This window comes from Micromys minutus, assembly GCF_963924665.1.
Source record: "Micromys minutus genome assembly, chromosome: X".
In the NCBI taxonomy this organism is placed as follows: domain Eukaryota; kingdom Metazoa; phylum Chordata; class Mammalia; order Rodentia; family Muridae; genus Micromys; species Micromys minutus.
The window spans coordinates 1,631,395-1,640,338 of NC_137970.1; positions in this window are offsets into that span (position 1 = coordinate 1,631,395).

An 8,944-nucleotide genomic window follows, 5' to 3' on the forward strand; every position below is an offset into this window, starting at 1 on the left:
TGGCTACTGGTTTTCTGTATATTGCTTTTACTATGCTTAGGTATGGGCTTTAGATTCCTGTTCTTTCTAAGACTTTTAACATGAAGGGGTACTGTATTTTGTCAAAAAATTTCTCAGCACCTAGTGAGCTGACCATGTAGTTTTGTTTGTTTGTTTGTTTGAGTTTGTTTATATGGTGGATTACGTTCATGGATTTCTATATTTTGAACCATCCCTGCATCTCAGGGATGAAGCCTACTTGATCATGGTGAATGACCATTTTATGTGTTCTTGGATTCGGTTTGCAAGATTTTTTCATTTGATTTGCATTTAATGGCTAAGAAAGCTGAACATTTTATTAGATACTCTGTATTTACATTTGAGGTGTTATCCCTTTACCCTGCCCTGCTCCCATCCCCCCTCCCTCTCCAGGTGCCTTTACAAAGGTGCACTCCCTTCTGATCCCCCCTCCACCCCATTGCCTTGTCATTCACCTACACTGGGAAAATGTGCCCTCCCTGGAACAAAAGCCTCTTCTCACATTGAGGTGTGCAACATTTTTTTGAGTGTTTTTGCATCAATGTTCATGAGGGAGATTGATCTGAAGTTCTTTCCTTGTAAGGTCTTTGAGTGGTTCAGAAATGAGAGTAATTGTGGTTTAGAAGAATGAGCTGGGAAGTGTTCCCTCTGTCTCTATTTTGTGGAATAGTTTGGAGAGTGTTGGTATTAGGTCATCTATGAATATCTAGAAGAATTCTGCACTGCACTTGTCTGGTCCTGTGCTTTGGGGGGGGGGCTTTGGATGACTGCTTCTATTTTTTTAGGTGTTATGGGACTGTTTAATTGGTTTATCTGATCCTCATTTAACTTTGATATCTGTTATCTGTCTAGAAATTCGTCCATTTTCTCCAGACTTTCCAGTTTTGTTGAGTATAGGCTTTTGTAATAGGATCTGCTGATGTTTTATTTTCCTCAGTTTCTGTTTTTATGTCTCCACTTTCCTTTCTGATTTTGTTAATTTGGATACTCTCTCTGTGCTCTCTAGTTAGTCTGGCTAAGGGTTTGTCGATTTTGTTGATTTTTCTCAAAGATCCCACTCCTGGTTTTGTTGATTCTTTTTTTTTGTATAGTTCTTTTTTTTTTTCTATTTGGTTGATTTCTGCTCTGAGTTTGATTATTTCCTGCTGTCTACTCCTCTTGGGTGTATCTGCTTCTTTTTGTTCTAAAGCTTTCAGTTTTGCTATCAAGCTGTTAGTGTGTGCTCCCTGAAGTTTCTTTTTTAGAGGTACTCAGAGATAAGATATTTTTCTCATAACACTGTTTTCATTGTGTCCAATAAGTTTGGGTATGTTGTGCCTTCATTTTTCTTAAATTCTAAAAAGTCTGCTTTCTTTTCTTTTTGGTTCCTTGACCAATCCATTATTGAGTAGAGCATTGATTGTTCAGTTCCCATGTGTATTGGGGCTTTTTGTTGTTTTTTGTTGTTTTTGAAAACTAGCCTTTGTCTATGGTGATCTGATAGGATGCATGGGAGTATTTCAATCTTTTTATATCTATTGAGGCTTTTTTGTGACCGGCTATATGATCAATTTTGAAGAAGGTGCCATGAGGTTCTGAGAAGAAGGTATATTATATTTTTTAGATGAAATATTCTATAGATGTCAGTTGGATCCATTTGGTTCATAACTTCTGTTAGTTTCACTGTGTCTCTGTTCAGGTTCTGCTTCTATGATCTGTCCATTGATGATTGTGGGGTGTTGAAGTCTTCGATTATTATTGTGTGTGGTGCCGTATGTGCTTTGAGCTTTAGTACAGTTTCTTTTATAAATGTGGACACCCTTATTTTTGGAATGTAGATGTTCAGTATTAAGAGTTCATCTTGATAGATTTTTTTTCCTGTGATGAATAAAGGGTGTCCTTCTTTATTTTTTAATGACTTTTGTTGAAAATCTATTTTATTCAATATTAGAATGGCTACTCCAGCTTGTTTCCTGGGACTATTTGCTTGGAAAGTTTTCTTCCCAGCTGAGGTAGTACCTGTCTTTGTTGCTGAGATGAGTTTCCTTTATGCAGCAAAATGCTGGGTCCTGTTTACATATCCATTATGATAGTCTATGTCTTTTTATTGGGGAAGTGAGTCCATTGACTTTAAGAGATATCAAGGATTAATGATTGTTGTTTCCTGCTATTTTTGTTGTTAGAGGTAGAATTATGTGTGTGTTCCTTTATCTTTTGGTTTTGTTGCAAGAGGATTATTTTCGTGCTTTTCCAAGGGTTTAGTTTCCCTACATGTGGGAGAGTTTTCCATCTTTGTAGGGATGGATTTGTGAATAGCTATTGTGTAAATCTGGTCTTGTCCTGGAATATCTTGGTTTCTCCATCTATAGTAACTGAGAGTTTTACTGGAAATAGTAACCTGGGCTGTCATTTGTGTTCTCCTAGGGTATATATGATGTCTGTCCAGGCTCTTCTAGCTTTCATAGTTTCTGTTGAGAAGTCTGGATTGATTCTGCTCAGTCTACCTTTATATGTTACTTGTCCATTGTCCCTTACTGCTTTTAGTATACTTTCTTTGTTTTGAACAAATGATGTTTTTACTATTATGTGCCAGGAGGTATTTCTTTTCTGACCCAATCTATTTGGAGTTCTGTAAGCTTCTTTTATGCTCATGGTCATCTCATTCTTTAGGGAACTTTTCTTCTATAATTTTGTTGAAGTTTTTACTGGGCCTTTCAGTTTGGAAGCTTTGCTCTCTTCTACATTTATTATCCTTAGGTTTGGTCTTCTTATTGTGTCCTGAATTTCCTGGATGTTTTGGATTATGAGCTTTTTAATTTTTACATTTTTCTGACTATTGTATCAATACATTATATGTTATCTCCTGCCCCTGATTTTCTCTTTTCCATCTCTTTTATTATGTTGGTGATACTTGCATCTCCTGACCTTTTTCCTAGGGTTTTTTTGTTTGTTTGTTTGTTTGTTTGTTTGTTTGTTTTTTCTTTTCTTTTTTTTAACTCTCCAGGATTGTCTCTTTCCTTGCGTTTTTATTGTTTCTATTTCTGGTTTTAGATCCTTGATGGTTTGTTCAGTTCCTTCATTTGTTTGCTTGAGTTTTCCTGTTTTTCTTTAAGATGTTGTACTTATTTTTCAGTATTGTTCTGTATTTCTTTAAGGGAGTTATTTATGTGCTTCTTAAGACCCTCTATCATCAGCATGAGGCATGATTTTAAGTTCAAATATTGCTTTTCTGGTGTGTTGGGATATACACTGCTTGCTGTGGTTGGAGATCTGGGTTCTGATGTTGCCAGATTGTCGTGGTTTCTGTTGCTTAGATTCTTGCACTTGCCTCTTGCCATCTTCTTTTCTTTGATGTTAGTTGTTCTTGTTGTCTGTGAATGGAGCTTGTCTTTCCTATGAGTCTGTGGGCCATGTGCTCCAGACAGAGATTGGTCCTTGGTGTTCAGCTCTCTGTGAATTCCAATGGCAATGGCCTGGCCCTAGCTTTGGCTGCAGAAGGGCATAGACTAAGCAGTAGTGTGATACCTGTGCCCTAGGGGTTCTCAGAGGTCTCTCCCCAGATAATCAGTGGAGAGACAGTGTGGGCTCACCTGTGGGCTCAGTAGGGAGACTGCTCCTGTGTCTCCTCTGGGTGCTCAGTTCTTTGCAGGCAGGCCTTGAGTCCTGATGGCAGTGTGCCTGATCTGCCTGTTCGAGTTAATTTCTTCAGTTAATATACAAAGTAGTAGGTTCTATCTTTATTTTCTTAATCAACTGAATTTTAATTACTAATTTTAAAGTAATACCTGTACTTTATAAACATATTCATTACTAAGAATTACAGAATCAAGGTTGAGGATATACCCCAGTCATAGAGCATTTGCCTAACATGTGCAAGGCTCTGATTCTTATCCCAGCACCACACATACACACTCCAGCTCAGAAAAGTCAGGGCCTTGTCACTGATTTTTATCATGTCAAGAAAACAACAAAGGGAAAGAATCATAAATGTTGTCCAAATGTTTAAACTACCAATTGTCTGTGCACTTTCCAAACATATTCCAGAAAACTATATTATAATAAGTTATGTGAATATATTTATACTTACATATTTTTGTTTTTTCATAAATGAGAAAAGTAGTACATAGTTGATGCAAATTTCTCTTTCACATATTCTGTATGTCTGATAGAACTTTCTACATCAAGACATATTGGCTTGCTATAATTATCATATATATATATATATATATATATATATATATATATATATATATACATACACACACACACACACACACACACACATATATATATATATGTGTGTAGTGTCATTTACTTGACCTTTCTCCTATTCATGAACATATAGGTTATTTCTGATACATTGCTGCAAAATATACTTAAACTTCATTCCCTGCCCTCCTCCCATATCCTTTCCACTTTACATAGCCAACACATGATGTGTAGTGCCTGATTGCCATTCAAAATCTTGCTTGCTCTTCAAAGTCTGCAAAACGTCAAATTCTAATGGGAGGAGTAAAGGTATTATTTGAAGAAAAGCAGGGGTGAGGGGAGGCCTTGCTTAGAACAAATTACAATTTTACTAGAACTACCAATACTATCACCCAAAGAGAAAAAGCTCATTATTCCTGTCATAAGGGATGCCACCTTTTTTGTAGCTGGGGTACTGTGCTACTTGAAGGGAAGAAATAATTTTTAATGCTTTTCCCTGGCAAGTGTTCATGGCCTTTAATTTAAAGCTATAGTCTTAAATGATTATAGTGAACACAGACTAAAGAAGTTCTTGTTCTTTTATTTTCCTCATCAGGGAAATGCATGTATATAGTCATAGACGTGCAGATATCAGCACAGCATCGATGCCTGGAGAATAATTAAATAAGTGAGAATGCTATACTTGTTCTTGAGTTCCTAATGGATAATGTTCTGGCAACTAGGGAAGTACCACATTTCTTCAAATATGATTAAGGATATAAATGAACAGTGAGTTCTGGTTTGTAAAGAGAACTTAATGTTTATACCTGTCTGTAAGTCTTTGTCTATACATTAAAAACATACATGGTGCTAAGGGATGATCTCTATTGAAGAACTTCAAGAACTATTGGCAGATCATGCACAATGGGGACAGGAAAGTTAGCTTGAAAAGAGAATGCTCTGTTAGTGGCATTAGGAAAATAATAATTGAAATAACTAATTATAAAAGAAAAAGTACTATGCAGCAGCTATGGTGATATGTTTAAGTACTACAGATCAGCTCTGCTCAAGTCAGTCTATTCCAAAAACTTTGAGGTATAAAGATAAATTCTACCAGTATCTAGACTATCCTAATTGCTTTTATGGTACTTTACAGTGATGTTAAATGATCTATGGGGATGGATATGGACAGGCCTAATGATCCAAATAAGCCATCAAACTACTTGGAAAAATGCCTCAAGATGGCACTTGAACCTTCAAGGCCACTAGTTTTCAGTTTCTAGTATTGGTCAAAACCAAAGGGAAAGGACTGCCTTCCTGATTGGATGGACCTAAATTCAGCCTGCTTCTGATTGAGTTAAGATGAACAGAAGGCCTAACTGATGTTGTGGGGTTTGGTTTGGTTTATTTGGTTTTCTACCCCTCCCCCCCCCGCAAGCTCTAAATATTTATTTTAGTTTTAATAAGTTAATGGGTAATTTTCCAGGCAAGGGGAAGAAATAAGATGGTGAAAGTTTCTGGGGAAAGCCCAAGAATGAAATGTAATGAATGTATGCTACAGAATAGCAGGGATATTGGTGAGGTGGGAGCCATCCTGTTCATATAGTGTCAAAGTTGGTTTTAGAGAGCTGAGGACAGCTGTTCCAAGCCTGATTCTTTTCACTTTATCTCCCAAGTATATTGAACAGAATAAATCATATCTTATTTTGACATAAGATAATGAGGAATTTTCCTGACAATCTAGCAGTTACTTAAAAAAAATGTTGATTATATGTTAATTTTGTCAAGGTAATTTTACAAAGAAGGAAAATTCATAGACTTTATGAAAAAGGACACTGTGGTTACAACTAAGAAGAAATGTAAGTTGTTTCTATTACAGGCAGCAAAATAAAGTAGCCTGAGAGTTGGAACACTTAAGAACATTCCGTAGAAGAAGGGACAGGTTAGGGACCCTGAGATTTTAACTATCTAATAAGAACATTCATAAACAGTTGAGATGTTAAGAGTCTATTAAGTTGAGTAATAAACAAAACCTATAATAAAATAAATGTTGCCATGCAAAACAAAGCACAATGCAGCAACAAAGAAGATATGCAGATGAGCAGCAAGTATTATAAGGAATTCAGAAGAGGAATCCCATAAAGTAGGGGTGTTAAGGTAGAGTGGAAAGTCTTAAACAGTGCAATGAGACTTTGCGTCTTGGTAAACTACAGATACAGGGGGACAGTTGCTTTAAATAATCTTCATATAAGTAAGTCCTTCAGTACCTTTTGAAACTTACTTAATAACAGGAGTCATTGTAGGTCCCACAGAAAAAACAAAACATATTCCAGGTCTTATATCAACCAGCACCACTCTGGAAGCCCAGTGTCTGGTACCCTACTTCTATCTGGTGGCCAACAGCTTCTCCCATGGGCCTGCTTACCTCACAGTGTTCACCTTTAGATTTGGAAATTCATTCTTAAAGACCTTTGAACATACAAAGTGAAACAAATAGCAAGAGAAAGAAAGGTTTTGTGTGTTCATATACCTAAATAAGAAAGCATTGCTGTTAGAAGTTTTACTTTGGTTAATAAGGATTCTGATACACTTGAGTCTCGTCAGAAAATAAACAGCACTTGACCAAAGTATTAACATTTTAAGGAACTACATCAGTATTTCACTCTTGGCTGAGTAAAAGCTATAATTATTATAGATGAAGATTAAAATTCCACTATAGAATATTTTTTCAAATGTATTTTTTATAAAGTGAATCTAATGTTCCTACTACCTTATAGATTGTGTATAATGTTTCTACCACATAAATTACAATGTTTAAGGTTCCAAAAATTGATTGTAGAGATTCTGAAGTAATCATATGTAAAATATTTCTTGTATTTATCATTGTGTATTATAATTATAAAAGAAGCTGTTTACTTAAGTCATTTTTATTTTCATTTCTTGCAGATTGTGTGTGTGTGTGTGTGTGTGTGTGTGTGTGTGTGTGTTGTGACTTTATGTAATTAATTAGACTACCTAGCCAGAGGCAACAGATAAAAGTAGAATTTGTTATTTGTGGTTTGTGCTAGGGACTGTACTAAACTGATTGGTAGCACTATATATTGCCCTAAAATCTAAGTATTGTTTGTTATAAAAAGACACAGGATGAAAGAATTGACTACTTTCATAAGATCATATCAAGAGTAATGGGAAAGTTGAGATTAAAATTAGGACTTTAGGTGACTATCAAAAATATTTCTAATTGCTAATAGTCCTCAACGAAAGGTTTCTGGACAAAAGCATCTTTATTAAGTGTAAATATTTGGAATCCATCCCATGCTTAGGCAGTGAGATGAGTATGGCAGCCAGAAACTCCATCCTTCTAGGTATTTGGTTAATGCTGAACCTTGAAATTCACCATTGCCAAGTGCTATCTCTGCTTAGCATCACTTGAACAGCTGGTCAACTCACACTAAATAAGAACCTCTAAGACTAAACCTTGAGCAACAATAAAATATGTTTTGTGTGGTTAAAATGTGTAGCCTCCATTGGAAATGTTCCATGGAATTTAAATACTCAATCAGCTACAGGCATAGCTCTAATCAGAAGCAACAACTTGGCTAAATCCAGAGCCCAAAACTCTGAGCTTCTGCTCCAGATACATAGGTAGAATAAAGTGTGGGGTGTTGTTTTACTCCTAGGTGCTCAGAAGAAACAGATCAACCTTCAGTAACATATGTGGTTAGTAAGTGCTTCAGCTTATGCAACCATTAAAAACCAAAGCATAGTATAGTGAATCTAAATGACTGTTGGGTAGAATTTGTATTAGAGGTGAAAAAAAAATCAAAGTTCAAAGAGGTGAGCTAAGTTCACTTTAGGCTAAGTCTGATTCAGAGGTACCTTTTTTGTCCCAATTTTGTTTTGAGTGTGTATACTACATGAACACATACAAAAATATATTTCAAAATCTTAGTTTACTTCCGTTTTTGTCTCTCTGAGCTTTCAATAATGATCAGAAGAACTGACAAGAGGGATTGTAGGCATCAAGATTGGAGTGGGAAAGTACACTTAACATTCTGAGAATTTGAATCACATATTGTTTTAATCCCAAAAGTTCTAAATTAGATATAGTCTGTTTGTGGTATTTTGGCTTTCATTGAGAAAATACACAATTAAAATATATTTGGAGGCCAAACTTGGTAGTACCTGTCTTTAATTCCATAATTTAGGAGGCAGAGGCAGACAGATATCTATCTGTAAGTTGGAGGGTAGCCTGAGCTACACGGAGAGACCCTGTCTTCCTAATGCCTGCATGTGTGCATGAATGTGTGGGTTTGTGAAGTGGAAGGAGGTTGTGTATAGTTCATGAAGATTTTATTCCATCCATTTTCAATTGAAACATTTTGTACAGATAAGGAATTTGTGGCTTCATTCAACAGATAGCTATCAACACCAGTGCAGAAGATGCAGCGATGAATTTTAGTCACTAAACTGAACTAGCAGAGCATCTGAAGCTGGGTGGTCTTAATGTTAATGTATCTTTCTAACATCACAGAGAAATACTTGTTTTGAGTTATTAAGCTCTCAACCTCTTGTGCTAGTTTTAGGGTTGGCTGCTATCCCAGGTTAAATCTTTTTCCCCTGTTCCTTTTAACTGTAATTAGTTTTTGAATCCAGCCCACACATCCTACAAGGTAGTTGCAATTTTTTAAAGACAATATATTAAAGAATTCTTTCCAGTGAGAACAAAATTCTAAACTGTCATTAACTCTTGGCTCGA